Here is a 15827-nt window from a genome sequence, read left to right on the forward strand (position 1 = left end):
GGGTGCTCTCTGGAGCCTTGAATGAGGTTTCTGTCACTGCACAGATATCGATGTTCTCCATACTGAGGAGAGCTTTGAGTGCGTGCATCTTGAGTGTAGGCACGTGGAAGGTGCCCTGTAGCTTTGGAAACTGTCTGGCTGTTATATCCTTGGCAGGATATAATCCCCAAATAGGTAAAGCTATTGCAGCAGCTATCAATTTGATGATCATCACGGATTGCTGTTTATCCTTAAAACAGGCCAATCTGAAAAAAAAGCTGCAATGGCTATGATACCTAAAAATGACAAAGACCCTTCAGATGCAGTTGCATATAGACCCAATTCAATTTTAAACCATGATTATAAAGTGTTTATGTCTATACCAGCTAAAAGTATGGCAAAAGAGTGTTTCAGAGGAACCAGGCAGGGGTATCCTTTTTCTCATTTATTTGCTTTATAGGTAGGAGCCACTGGCAAAGAAAATAAGGGATTCAGAAATACAAAGATATAATTGATATGGTAATCAAGAAAAGTTGGCTTTATTTGCAGATATTACTTTGTACCTGATAATTCTAGAAAAAGAAATCTCAGTTTTATGGAATATTCTGAGACAGTTTCAGGTCTTTTTGGGGTATAAAATTAATGAAGATGAAACAAAGGCTATAGCCATAAATTATGTACCTTCACACAATTTGGTACAGCAAAATTTATGGGGATATAATAAGATAAAGTATTTATGAGTATGAATTAAAAAGGCATCTGTTAGGACAGCTAAGGATATGTGGAAAGATAATAAAAAGATGATTAAAAAACTGAGAAACTGGATATTCTTATTCATGAATATGGATAGTAAGTTATAAGCAGTGAAAATGTTTTAGTCTCTTTAGTCTTGCATATGGGTCAGGCATACTTTTATCAACCCAAGGAAAAGTTGTGGATGATAAAGAATTGAAGGAATTTAACTGGGAGGGAAAGAGGGTAAATCTATCCAACAGAACAAGGTGGTTTAGGTTTACCTGATTTGAGGGGTATGTTAGAGCTACACAGTTAAGGCACATATACATAGCACAAGCAGACGGTTATAATTCAAAGTGGAAAGGGATGACAGTGAAGTTACGGGGACGGTCAAGAAACAGAGAGAGAGTGGGATTTTAGATGCAGATCCTTAAGGAAATATAATCACCAACATAGAGAAAATTATAATACTCGAGTTAATTCCTAGGACTTGTAGGTTGGGTAATTTTAGGGCCCGTACAGAACAGCATGAAGTTAAATGGATTGTTATGATGCAGGCAGACAAGGGTTTTGGCCTCAATGATAAAATAGTATTAAAGCCTTTCTTATCTGAGAGATCATTGAAGCATTGATATATATTTTTGTTTTAAGTGATTTTTTTAGTATATATTATAAATTTATATATATATATATATATATATATATATATATATATATATATTTTTTTTTTTTTTTATTAAATTTGTTAGTTGCAATAAAATCTAGTTATATGTTTTGAAATGTTTTTAAATGGTTTCTCTTAGTAGGATTTTAACCTTGTATATTCATTTATATGCATCTTTAAATATGTGAAATGTGCTTAACTGGATTTTGATTAATTGATGCACCTATAAAAGAAAGTACTTTTGTGCAGTTTGTTCATTACTCTGATGAAGCATTCATTGAGATGTGAAAGCGCTTACTGAACTGGAATAAATTACTGAACTGTCGTTGCCCTGTGTGCTCTCTCTCTCTTTTGTACTGGAATACAGAAAATTATATTCATCAAGCAGCATAAAGTATTCTAAGAACTAAGACAATATGAGAACGGAGAAAAGAGATTTTACCAATAGGAATGAACCTAAGTAGGGATACAGACAATAGGCAAGAGGGGGCTGGAATTTACTGGAGAAACCTGGCAAAGGAACCAAGTTAATGGTAGAAAATAACTCAAGCAGGAAAGGTAACAGAGTGGGATAAGTCTAAAACGACATTTGGATTGCAGGCTAGAGACTGCCTTCCCTACTGGGGCATGATCTCAGAGTACAGGCAAAAAGAAAGGGATAGGGAAATTTTAAGAGAAAGACCTGAACTGGTAGATTTTAGTTGAATTTAGAACAGACGCAGTTGTTAAAAGATGGATACAGTAATTAGTAGAGTATACAAAATACTGCATGATAACTATAAGAATCAATCAGAGGAGGTTAGAAAAGACTGAGAAGAGATTGGAAAAGCAATTTACAAGAAAACAGTGGAGAGACACATGTATGGATCCCAAGTAAGCAACGTCCAGAAGGTTTAGGATATTTGTTTGGAAGTGTTTGCAAGCAGACGTCAACAAAGTTTTCCTCTGGTAGACAGCAAATGTTGGAGGTGTGACAAAGAAGAAAAAAGTTACTGGGAACATATGTTTTGGGAGTGCAATGAGCTGGCAGATTTAAAAAAAAATCCAACAGAGTACTCCATCAGAAATATTGGGTGAACAAATGACTGTAAATAAGGCAATGATTGCTTTGGGCTGGGACACAGGATCTGAATTGCCTAGATATACTAAGGTCTTAAGTTTAATTCTGTTGGCTGCCAAAAAAGCAATTATTAGAAAAAAGAAATCAGGGTCTACACAACTGTATCGGAAGCATTGAATATTATAAAAGAGATAATAGAACTGGAAGAGGGATCTTTAGAAAAGGGAAGTGACAAATTATATAGAAGTAAATGGAATTGTGTGAACAATACATGCATAATAATGGTCAGAAGAAGGTGGAATGAGGTTTAAGGGAAGGCAGGAATTCAGCATTTTTTTTGTAATGTTGGATTGATGACAGTAGCAATGAAAATATATGTGATATATATTGTATATAAATGGAAAAATGTTACGATGGTTTGTTTTCTTTAATGCAAGTTTGCCTATGTATTAAGTGATAATTTAATAAAGGCGTTAAAAAATTTGACTGGTAGCATTCATCTCTAAGTAGTCACTCTTCTGTAGGATATCAGGCAGTGATTAGCATTCCAGATTCAACAATGATAACTTTCAACTAACAAATAAATTAAATGCAACCATTTAAAATTGAAGAGTAAAATTATTTACTTGAAATAACTACGATAAAACATTTCACCTTTGAAGTACATACGCAAACAGGTATAATCTTGTAAAAGAAATTTAAAATAAAAGTTTTAAATAGGCAGACTACATAAAACAAACTCTTTTAGCTAATCTAGACCCTAATAATTTTAACTAAAGATATACTTTGCCCTGTTTGTTGATACATTTCAAGACCAGAATGGAATCTGCAAAGTTCTTTCAAGAATCTCTGTACAAGGTTCAGCACAAAAATCAATCAACTCCTCATTAGGTAATGGTCCTTCAATTTAAATGAGTCCCAGGCAGGATTTTTTCTAGGCTTCAATTCTGAACTTTGGAAGACATTTCCTAGTTTCCAAAGTTACATAACTCAAAAAAAAAAAAAAAAAAAAAAAGTCCCAAACAATGCAACATCATACATCACCATCTTCAAAGAGTAGCAGGTCTCATGGACTGCAGAGTCAGTTTCAAACTGCAATATTCTCACATAGCAAATGTAAAATTTTGTAGATAACTTCACACTTAACTTAATGATTTTGTTTACTTTCATCTTTTAAAGAAATGCTTACATTATCTTAATTCGCTACAGCGGGCGTAAAAATGAGCACACTCCTACTACATTTTCCTTCTGAAAGAACAGTTGTATTTTACAGGACTGATACTGTTTTCACAACACTAACTTAAGTTCATTTATAGTTTATATATCCTTAACTTAAGTTCATTTATAGATTATATATCCTTTTGTTATAACCTAGATAACAGATGTGCCAGTTCATCACTGAATGGATCTAAACTTGAACAGGACCAGAAAATATGTCAGTGGAGCAAGAGGCAACACATACCTTTTGGTGTAGGAGGTTGTGGGTTCTACTCCCACACCATGCAGATCGATTATTGACAATGCTGCTGCAACATAAGGGAGTGCTACACTCGTGTGTGTGTGTCATCCTTTGTAGAAGACATTAAACCAAGGTCCCATCTGCCTGAGTTGGTGGTAGCTCAGGTGGATGTAAAGATTCCATTGCACGTACTAAAAAAAGAAGGGGAAGCTCCCCAATACCCTGGCCAAATTTCCATTAGCAGCATAAATACCACCTTAAGTCTCCCCTGAAAAGAGGCTACTAGCCTAGTGGGACTAACCCAGTCAACAAAGGATAAATAAATATCTTCCCACGTGTCCAACATACCATGCTAACATTTCCAGCAATGGGCATCTACATTCATGAAAACCTTCCTAAGACAGTCGGAAATTTAAAAATATTTGTGGAGATACTTCCATTCAAATATTCTAAAAGCAATGTCACTTATCATGGAATTAGAAACTCTACAGACTATTCATATCAAACTCCAGTTCCAACAACTGTCTCTACTGTTCCCTAATCTCCTTCACCTTCTTGTAAGTGGTTCTTCCTCTCTAACTTCCACTTCTAATAACAGTTCACAGAGGAGTACCTTTTAGCAAATCTGATAAGCCTATGTGCTAAGCTAAGCTAAGTAAAACTTAGTATTCAATTTGCAAAGATATCTGGTAGCCCATATTTCTGTTGCATGTTTCCAAGTATACAAGTCTTCATTCCATTTCAGCAGCTCCCAAAAATACCTCCACTTTTAATATCTACAATATTAAAAGATTTTTGGTATTCCTAACCTACATTCACCATCAGGTAGCAAATAATTTACTCAAGAAATAACTACTTGACTGCTTAACAAGTTATGCAAAACATAACAGCTTGTCCCAAACCCATTTCCTGGCTTTACTCTTCATTGTTACAAATTGCAGCAAAGCATATTGATCAAATTTAACTTCCTTTCTTATCAAAAACTTCAACAATGTTTTCCATTTTGCATTATAATTTTGAATCGATTAGGCAGATTGCTAATGTTGTAGATGTGCTAGGGAAGAAAGGTGCAATTGAAAACATACTTTTTGGGAATGTAATGAGTTGGCAGACTTTAAAAATTCCCTGCAGACTACTCTATGAGAAATACTGGGTGAGCAAACTGGTGTAAAAAAGGAAATTATTTTTTGAGCTGTGTTACAGAATCGGATTTGCCTAGACATAGTAAGACCTTGTTACAGGTGGCTGATAAAAAAAGAAATTACTAGAAAATGGAAATCAAAGTCTAAACCAATAGTACTAAAATAAGTAAATATAGTAAGAGAGAGAACAAAACTGGAAGTGGGATCTTTAGAACAGGGTAGGAGCAAATTACATAAAAATGGGAATTGTGGGAACATTACATGCAGAATAAAGTTTTGAAGGAGGAATGAAGTTTAAGGGAAGGCAAGAATCCAATGAGCTATGTAATGTTTGAAAATGATTGTACAGAAGATTATATGTGATGCATAATGTTTGCAAATATAAATATGCCAATATTTTGTCATTTATATAAATGTATGATTGCCTATATCATAAGTGATAATTCAATAATGATGTTTCTTGTTTAAAAAATAATTTTGGATAAATTATAAATGTATAATCTTAATTGCAATTCTACACTGCATTGATAGGTGCAGTATTTTCATCTGCACTAACTACACTGAGTCACAATATTGCCCTTGGTTCGGTATACTCAATCCAACCAATTCTTTTGGCAGCATTAAACTTATCCCACAATACTCCAAATTTGTCTCCTTCCCAAATATAATCATGAATCCTATCCTTAATGAGTTCAGAAAATTCCATGGCACTAAAACAACAGCAGAAACAAAACAAGACAAAAAGGAAAAACTGCAAAATTTGATCCACCTTGCAATCTTGTCATTTTCACTTTGTCTAGTGTCAATCTAACGGGGGACTTCCAAACAGCTGTCGGACCATTATATACCCCAAGAAGGAAAATGTACATCAGACATGGGTAAAATCTGTGTGCACCCATCCAACTGTTGAGATTTACCTTTACCTTCTTTAAAACTCTCATATATTTACTGATAGATCCTTCTAAGGTTCCACTACCAAATAATAAAACATATTCATCCTTCCATAAACAGTCAAACTCTCTGCAAAAGGTAAGCACCATTTTATCACTACTGCTCTCATTTTTGGTTTATTTACCCTGTAATCAGAAATGCTATTAAACTTGTCTAACACCTAAAATAACCTCTAACATCACAGTTGGGATCAGTGGAATACTCCAGCACATCTCCTGCAAACAGCATCATTTTAAATTCTTCCACCTTTAAAGTTCACTCAAGACACCACTCAAAAAGTTGTGGTGGCATCGTACAGCTTTGCAGAGTTCCTCTGAATATTTTAAAACTTGCTCATACTTGTTGTGAAGAAAATGAAAACTGTCATTTGCGTTAGCATGACTGGCAGGAGATTTGCATATATTCTCACATTACCTTGCACTGTATGCCAGCATGTCTAACTGCGAAAATATAAATAAGTTTTTAAAATGTTAAGTAGCTCCCTGTGTAAACAAAATGTTTAAAGAATCTGTCAGTGTTTTGATGCATTTCTAATTGCATGTTTGTGAGGGAGGTTTTAAAGTACAAACTGTGCAGAATCAGATGATCAGTTGGTGATGTCATTAGAATGTTTCTGGTTGCTATGTGATTATCTGAACAGCTGATTGGCAGGAAAATTAACTTTATTCCAAACAGCTGACTGTTATTTTTAAAATAAGACAGTGACACTGTTAGCCTGTGCAGTTAATGAAGAGTTGCACTCAGTTACAGTGCTGTGCAGTGGATACCCAAGAAAATGAACTCGCCAAAAACTCTAAACTTGACTCTGCCTTGCTGTTATGTTTTAGATTATATCAGGGACAGTATTCTCTAGTTAAGATTAGGAAAGTTTAGTTATTTAGATAGAGTTTTCTAAAATGATGGACTTCTATCCTACAGTTTAGTTTTACATTTCTGGTGACTGAATTCTGGTGTTTACTGAAAGTTACTGATTTATATTCTTGTAATCATTTTACTTTTTATTAAATGTTGTTAATTACTGTACATTGTGGCTGGGCAATCATTGTGTTCTTTAAAGATTAGAGTGTGCTTATACCGGTTTGATATTCCCCAGGTCACCTCAAATGCCTGGCTGCTTCTGGTCACAGCTATCATTTATTTTGATATTTAATTTTTAATAACAGATCATCCTTTGAAAGGTGTGTAGACCTGTCTGACTCCAGTGGCAGCAGTTACCATTTGTATTGGGGAGGGGACACAGCTGGAAATGTGTGTCAGGCTTCCTATAAGTGTTTGAGTGGGTGAGATCTGAATTTATTTTGAGTGTGAGTGAGTCAGAGGTCTTAAACTGGAACCCATTGCTCTGACGTGTATGATAAGGGAGTACCATCTGGGGTGGACAGAGGTATATAGTCTAGTCCCAGGAAAATGCATCCTCCTGTTGTGCTGTTAAGGGAAATTGTGGAATTCTACTCCTGTGCACTCTGTGCTCTGGTGTCTTCTGTGACGATCTCACACTGAAGTCAGTGGTGAGGATTGAGGCTCCTTAATTACTGACCTGGGTTTTAAGTGGGGATGTTGCATTATTGTTGGCAGTCCAGTGGGATATTAGCAAGCCATCACATTTAATTGTCGGGTGTCCAGTGGGATATTAGCCAGCCATCACATTTAATTGGTGGCAGTCTGGTGGGATATTAACCACCCATCACATTTAATTGGTGGCAGTCTGGTGGGATATTAACCTGCCATCACATTTAATTAGTGGCAGTCTGGTGGGATATTAACTGGACATCACACATGTATGCGTTTTTAACACAATCGTTTGGTTCAGAATAAATAGTCTTTGACATCTCAACAAATTCTAATGAAAAACAGAGTTCCAATAAAACCTGCATCAAATAATATCACTGCAGTCATTACAGACATTCACTGCATGAAGATTTACTGCCAACAATAGTTTCTTTCCCTGTTGCACAGTTTTCATTAAAGTATTATCATATGTTTGTCCTCCATTAACAAGAACTACAGTGATCATTAGCTGCCAATTCTGGTATTACTTTACAAAAACCCAAACACTAACTGAAACACCTGAAAAACTGATAAAAAAACTGATTATTAAGCACTTTTGTTCTTTTATTATGCAAAACTTCTTCATTCTGAAGAATTTCTGTATAATAAAACCTGCCTGGATAGGTGATTGAAAATTATTTCCATGGATAAGTAGGGAATATCTACTTAATGGGGGCACTGTTAAGTCTCTCACCAGTACTGAGTGATGCTGTTGAGCTTCTTGAGGGTCTACTTTGGCTATAAGCTTATTAAGGACTTACAAACACAATTCCCTCATGTAATGCTATCACACTCTTCATCATATCTCTGAACTCCCTTCTGTGCGGTTCCAGGTGGGATGCAACTACTACATATTGTCATCATAGTTGCACGCAGTCAGCTCTTCATTCCCACATAACCACCAGAATCTACCAACAGATCTCCAAGTGTAAATCTGCATGGAAATCAAAGGCCTCCAACATCTCTCTCTTTTCCTTAGCATCTACTATATAATCAGCCAGCGGTTGTAATCTCACTTCAGAAAGTATTCATTAAATCATCCCAAAGTTCCCTGTCTTGTTGATCTGACATCCTAGTATAAGACAACTCTGGTATGTTCCTTGCTCAGCATGATGAATTTCACTGCATCTAACACACGAACCACTTCTCATTGTATCAGTTTTAGTTTTTCTGCAATGCAGAGTCAAAAATATACCACCTCTATTTTGCCACTGTTCACAAAGCAAAAAGCTTTAGTACAGCTGTAGCTAGTGCCACCCTTCAGAAAATGATCTCAGATCGACCAAGGCGCATATGTCTACTTGCTACAGAAGCATCACTGGCGGCAGTGTTTTTATTTTCAAAGGGTGAAGGACTGCAGTCAGAGATTCTAGTTGGGTAGTTCAGTAAGTGACTTCCGATGCAGTTTTTGTGAGCTAGGAATTATTAATACCCTGCTCCACATAATTAGTGTATTTTTTTCTAATTTCTACTAATGCTTCCATAATTTTTTCCACTTAGTCTGTTTCTTATCTCCTTTAATTCTTTTACCCTCCCCAATGTCAAGTCTTTGTGTTTAGCGCACTTTTTTTTTTATGGAAATGCTTATCAGAGATTTTAAGTGTCTCATGCAAGATAACAGGGAAGTGCTTCAAATATCTTTGGCAGCTTTGCTAAACTTTAAATAAACTTCATAAAACTAACTTGTTCAATCACTAAACAAACTGAATATTAACTGTTGTAAACTTTAGGAAGGGTATTTCTATAACAAGTACAGTTATCAATGGATTTAGAGGGAGAACACACAACCTTACTTCTTCTGAAGTCAAAAGAAGGCATTTAACACAGTTACTTTTCCTCTGAAACTGTAACAAATGTTGGTATATATGGGCTGTTGTGCATTAAAATTGCTCTGACAAGAAAGGAAGGGGCCAGTGGTACCCAAACAGAATGTGCAAGATGAGACAGAGCATGGCAACGATGGCAATACACAAGAATCTCATGCCACCTGTGTCAATATCTTAGGAAATGTGAGACCAGAGCATCTAGTATGCCAAGCACTTTTGTCGAGTTAACTGCTAAACAGCAGTCAGTACTGATATCTCCCCAAAAACACATTTCTGGTACTTACAGTGATTAAGCTCTGAACTTGCTAGGATCCGCAGTCTTACTTTTCACTACAGAGCAACAGTGTCATGGTGACTGATAATCAAATTAAACAGTCAACAGGCTTTCATCTTCTCAAGAAATGAAACAGATTTGCATTTCACCTACTTCAGTCAAAATATGAAATAAGTTTTATAAAATGTGTGTCAAATGTCTTGAAAGAACTGCTTGCTTACATTGAGGAAATAGACTACAGTGAGTGAAAACTTATTGCAGATTCAAGAAATTCAACAAAAACAAATTACTAGCAGGATTCAAAATGCACTAGACTTGGTTCAAATGTATGCAGAACTCCACAGTTGTAAGTTTTGATTAAAAACTTGGACGATAATTATAGGAATGATAACATTTATTGAGGAAGTTATAATATGACTACTTGGGGTAAACAAGAGTGACAACTTTGTATGAAAAGAGGAAACCAATGCAATCAGACTACCCAAGAAAGTAAAAACACTGAGGTATATGTGTGTATAATGAGTGGTAAGTCAGGCAAGGAGAATGGAGGAGAAAGCAGTTTGTACAATGTGGTACAGCTATCATGAATTCAGGTATCGTGCCTGAGTATGACTGAAGACACAGATTACATGCACCATGCAAACTACACAAGGATGCACACAAACTGCAGAACTTGCACAGAAAAACATAAGGTAAGCACAAAGGGTTACTTTTAACGTAAGCCATAACATTTAATACACTCTGTGTGTGGAAAACAGGTAAAAACCTACTAAATAAAGGAGGGAATGCTCTAACTGATGTATGCCTTAAAGGAATGTGGTGTACTATTATGCATTAGGCTGTCTTTGCTACACTGCAGTCCTACCCTATAATTAGACCTGTTCCTCTCTAGATACCATTGCCAAGTCCACTGCAGTACAGACTGCAATGGATGCTATGGTACTGCTCCTTTGTAGCCACCATTCTTCTAAGCAGTCACAGCACATTTATCTTGAAACCCTGCACAGAATATTATAATGCAACACATTCAGTAATATATCTACTGCTACTTTAAGAAATATGATATCAGATCCTATCAAGACTAGAAGAACAGTGCAGTGTTGCTAAAATATTTCCTTTCAGATGTCTCTGTTTTCATCATCCATCATTACCGATAGCTGTCTAAACAAACTGCTTTAAAGTGTTAAAAGTTCCCTTTTCAGTGTTTTCACAATTAAGTTCCCCTTTCATATAATAATTATTACTTGTAACTGACATGTTTACAAAAGCTTCAAGATACAGACTGTAGAGGAAGTCTGTAACCTGAGACAGTTATAAAAATGTGCTTATTATGTGAAGTACATGCTCTTTTTCTTATATCACTGTAAAATAAGCTTAAAAGACTGTGCATCATTGTACCCCAAAACTTCTTTTTCTTTAAATAAATACTGCTTTTCATATTTTACTTGCCACACTACCAGAATTTCAGGTGGCATGCTTTTCTAACATTAATTATCAATGTCATGTAAAGGTATGGATAAACTAATGACTATACCAAGACATTCCACTACACGGATATTTTTAATACTATATCCTTCCTCCAACATAGCTTTTCACCTATTTACTAACTTACCTGTTGCAGCAGCATCAGTCAAGCCCACAACAATGTGCATTACGGAATCCTGAATAATACATGCACTGCAACATTACACTGCCCAAGGGTCATTAATATTTTGTATTACTCTGAACAGACATATGATGTCTATGCTTGCTGTTGCAATGCAGCATTCACATGCTAGCAAAAAGAATTACTAATAATTGTAATTATCCTGCATTCCTGTATCTTTTAATACTTTCCCTGGTGTGTACATGTGAAGTCCCTACAAGCAGTGAAAAGTATATGTATGGCTGTTTTACCTGACAAAGTTCCCAGAAACAGTGGAAAGAAAATATGGCTTGTTTTATTTCAAACTTTAAGTTCCTCCAAGATTAATCTTAAATAAATGAAGGGGGAGAAGAATGTGCTGCAAGCTGTCAGACATGCTAAGTATAAAGAGAAATATTCAGAAAAGGGTGACGCAAGGCTGGCAAGGCTTAAAAATGCCCTGAATCAACCATTTGCTGGCAGCAACATTACGCTTACTGTGGTCAATGTAAACAATCAGAAAAGTTTATTTAGTTAATGGAAACTTGTGGCAAACTGGCAGGGCCTCTAAAATTAATATCCTCAACAACTCACAATTACAACAGAAAATGTGAAATGTCAAGTCTAACTACTGGCAAATGCTCAATAAAATCAGAAATGACCACTGCTGGCCAGCACAATGCTGTAACCCCACAACACTAACATATTCAGTTTACCAAAGGCTAAGGGAATTTGAAGACTCCTGTGAACCTGACTCATTACTTCCTTCATATACTCTTGCCAACAAATTTAACTTTAGGAGAAAACACTCCTAATTTTAATACTTTGAGCTCTTATAATTTTATTGTATACAGCTGCAAAATGCATGAACTACTGTACAGTTGGCAGCTTCTTCATAAAAACTACAGAAGGCAAGTTCCCCCACAGTGATAATTCTGTTAACAGCTTAAACTGTTTTGTTCCTGCCTGAATGAGATCTTGGGCAAATAAAGGCAGGGTGGTTGGTTGTGGTATAACAATGCTTAATACATATGCCTGCTCAACTGAATGCGATCTGAAGGAAGTTCTATACAGGTCATGTACTGTCTGGCTGCCTCTCAATAACTACAGCGCTTCTCAAACAGAAACAGAAGTTCCTTCCTTGTATTCAGAATACACAGCATTTGTCTTCATTAGCAATCTGAACAATATACATTTCTGTCCAGAAAAGGAACTAAATCATTAACTTTTTATCATTGTAGTCTTTCCCTTTTTCAAAATCTTGCTTGTTTCAGGTACAGCCAGCTACATGGTTCACAAAAGGAACATCAAAGTTACAACTCAAGAGTTTTACTGAATTCTTAAAAGGCTTAAAAGCACATACATACACCAATAACTTATTTTAAAAGTTAATTTAGTTTGCAATTCTAAACTATACTAAAGGTTAAAATAGCAAGAAATGTTAGCATAAATGCCTTCAGGCAAGGGATACGTAAAATCACACTGGTCACACTTTCAGCCATGGTGCTCTGTAAAGTTTAAAATACCTCAACAATGTGAAGAATAAGCAATTTCACTACAAAAGAAGTCAGGCTGCCACAACATAAGGGAGAAGAAATTGTTTTTTTTTTTAATGTGCAGGATGTCAAGTTTTGCTAGTCTAAAGTTAGTTAATTCTTCAAAAATATATGCACCGTACCGATTCAGTTATGTCCACAATGATATACTACATTAAATCACTCTATACGAACAAGATTATGCACTTGCCAAAAAAACAGAGCAACATTTGTTTTACTACTTAGTGACAAGAAAAAAATGGTGTCCTTAAGTTTCTCAGTGCATGGGATGTAACTGCACTGATCTCTTTTCCAGTGTGGCTACTGAATTTGTTGATGTTACACAATGGGTTATACCTTTGGGAAGTGCAGTGCACTTCAATAGACGGTAAAACTCTTCCAATGTGTAACAATTCCCTCCTTTCCTCCTCTAACCAATATATTTGGGCTTTACATTCTTCAGATCCCGTCATCCATCATAACAAAACTTACCTAACTGAAGGAGACAGTATTACACCAAAACACAGATACAGCTGGAAAATGTCAAAACTGAACGTGATACTGCCAATGCTGTGATGTAATTCAGCATGTGCAAAAGAAATGAAAGAGTAACTTGTGATGGAATACGGATGTGGGGGGGTAAGGAAAATAAAATTAAATAAAATAGAATATGGATGAGTGGTTCAGGTTAGGGAACCAGTTACACCATGGCTGTTAAACAATTAGTAACATTATGAATTCTTACTTTTGATGAGAATGGGGAAATTCCATACTATTAATACAAAGAATCCAAACCAAGAAGAAAAAACATTCATCTAAAAATATTTTGGCAATGTTCCTATATCTTACCAAACCACCCACATAAAAGTTCAAAACTGTGAACTACAATAACATTATATGGCCACATTGTTCATTACCATGTCTGGTGTTTTTGCAAAAGTGAGGTCAAGGCTCACACTTCCTTTGCACCTTCTAGTTAAGAAGGCATACAGCAGTCTGCTTTCACATTTTTTTGATGATTTCCTGTAGTTCTGCTCAGTTTTGGAAGTAAAAGTTACTGAAAAACTGATGCATAAGAAAGTTTTAAAGTGTATAAAGCATGTCACAGTCACAAGGAAGATACATTATCAATGAAGAAAAACAATAGTTTCTGCATTTTAAGTACTGAAATGAGTTCTCTGTGCTCCTAGAACTGTCACCCTTGGCAACACTGTGGCATGTGATAACTGCGTAACACAATAATGCAAATCACTACCTAGCCAGGGGTTCTAATCTCAGATCTGGCAAATGTGTGTGTGTATGTTTGGGGTGGGAGGTAGGTATAATAGTTAAGGCATTTACCTTACAGATGCAAGGTGCAGGGTTTGATTCTTAAATGGGGAAACTGGCTAGGCTTAAAATGGCCCACAAGGGCAGTTAGCCTAGCACTAACCTATGAACCCTATGGTTTGACAGCCAGAGCCAGACTATCAGTTATCCAGCATGTTCCAAGATGGTTCATTTAAAAAATTTGAGAACCTCACCCGAAACAGGGATACCAGAAACTACCCCCACAACACCACCATGGATAATGATCAATGGTAAGAATGAAATGGTCAGGTAACTCGTGTAGCCCAGCCAGGTTCATCTTGGAAAAGATGCATGGGGGAGACAGGTGGCACCACCACCTGTAAGGTGAAGGGTGGACGTCAGGTGCAAAACCAAACAATTAGTAGAGAGAAGCAGGATTGATTTAGACTAGACCCCGGCGTGGCAACTGGCTTCTGGAAAACGTATCATCACCTTGCTGTGGGAAAGAGTTAAAGCTTGCATGGGAGGTAGAGTACTGCTTAGCTTTCAGTAGTTTCATCTCTACATACAACAGTGGTTTTGGATCCATATTTCTTGAATTGAGGAGTTTTTTTTACACTCTGGAGCTGACCATCAGGAGAAGCTTCATGCAGGTGCAAGGATCCACTCAAGGTGATGGCTGGGTGCCATCCACTGAAGTTTGTGCTAGTCAGTGAGAGACCCACCTGGGGAGGGGTAGAACACTGATCCAGGTGGACTGTTTTCAGTCTCAGTCTGATAAAAATGAGTACAAACTAACAGTAGACAAAATAGTTTACAGTATAAATGAACAGTACAAATACAATATTAATACAATTTTAACAGCTCTTAAGTGTATTCAGCCTTCTTATAAATTGTGTGTGGTGCTCAATAAGGCACTGCCGATGGATTCCTTTGTGCTAGAGAGAGACCTTTAAGACATGTGAGATGTGATGGAGAAACATGGAGGGAAGTGACTGGAATGATGATACCCTAGTGGTGAACTGTTAATAGACTTAAGTCGGTCAAAGGCAGTCCAATAGTCCACATTAAGCACAGACATAAGAATGCTAAACAAGTGTACTTGGTAGCAGAGTTCCTTGAGCAAAAGGAAAATTAGCAACTCTGTAGTGAATGTATCAGACCTGAGGCTATATGTTCTGGATACAAGGCTCAAGGTAAGTGCTGACTTGTCACATTATCACTATTTGGTGATGAGCTGAGATGGCTGGGTGGGTAGTTAGATTCTAGAAGCCCAAATGTACACAAATAAACACTCAAATGCTTATATCATGCTTCTGCATGGAAGTACTTCTAATCCCACCTCCAGAAAAGTTTCTCCCATATACCTTTGGGGGTCAGAGATATGCAATCTGAATGATTCATAGGTTATGTAATCTCTGTAAATAGTCTGTTTTGTAATATGTAATGCTGGTATTATGTAATGCTGTATCTGCTTACCCTTGGAGCTTTTCTCCCCGGGCCTCCGCTGAAAATGGACATGCATCCAGTCGGACTATCCCGGTCAACAAATGTAAAATAAAATAAAATAAAAATTGTTACTAGGCTAACAACCACTGGGGCCCTTACAAGCTTAACCACACACTCCAAATCATTTGGGTACTAAGTATCATGCGGGGGGGGGGGCATATTAGTAGGCTGTTAGCTAAGGATTTCTAGGGGGAGTGTTAGGATAATACTTTTCTTATTGATGGCCTCTAC

The 15827-nt window shown here is 36.5% G+C and overlaps 1 protein-coding gene across 2 annotated transcripts in view; it reads right to left on the reverse strand.

Moving 5' to 3' along the window:
* EVI5 (ecotropic viral integration site 5) overlaps positions 1-15827 on the reverse strand; it is a gene marked incomplete in the record, with an annotated part of 2059651 nt that overhangs the window by 89241 nt on the left and 1954583 nt on the right.

This window comes from Protopterus annectens, chromosome 10.part0 (assembly GCF_019279795.1).
Source record: "Protopterus annectens isolate FY-2018-M chromosome 10.part0, PAN1.0, whole genome shotgun sequence".
In the NCBI taxonomy this organism is placed as follows: domain Eukaryota; kingdom Metazoa; phylum Chordata; order Ceratodontiformes; family Protopteridae; genus Protopterus; species Protopterus annectens.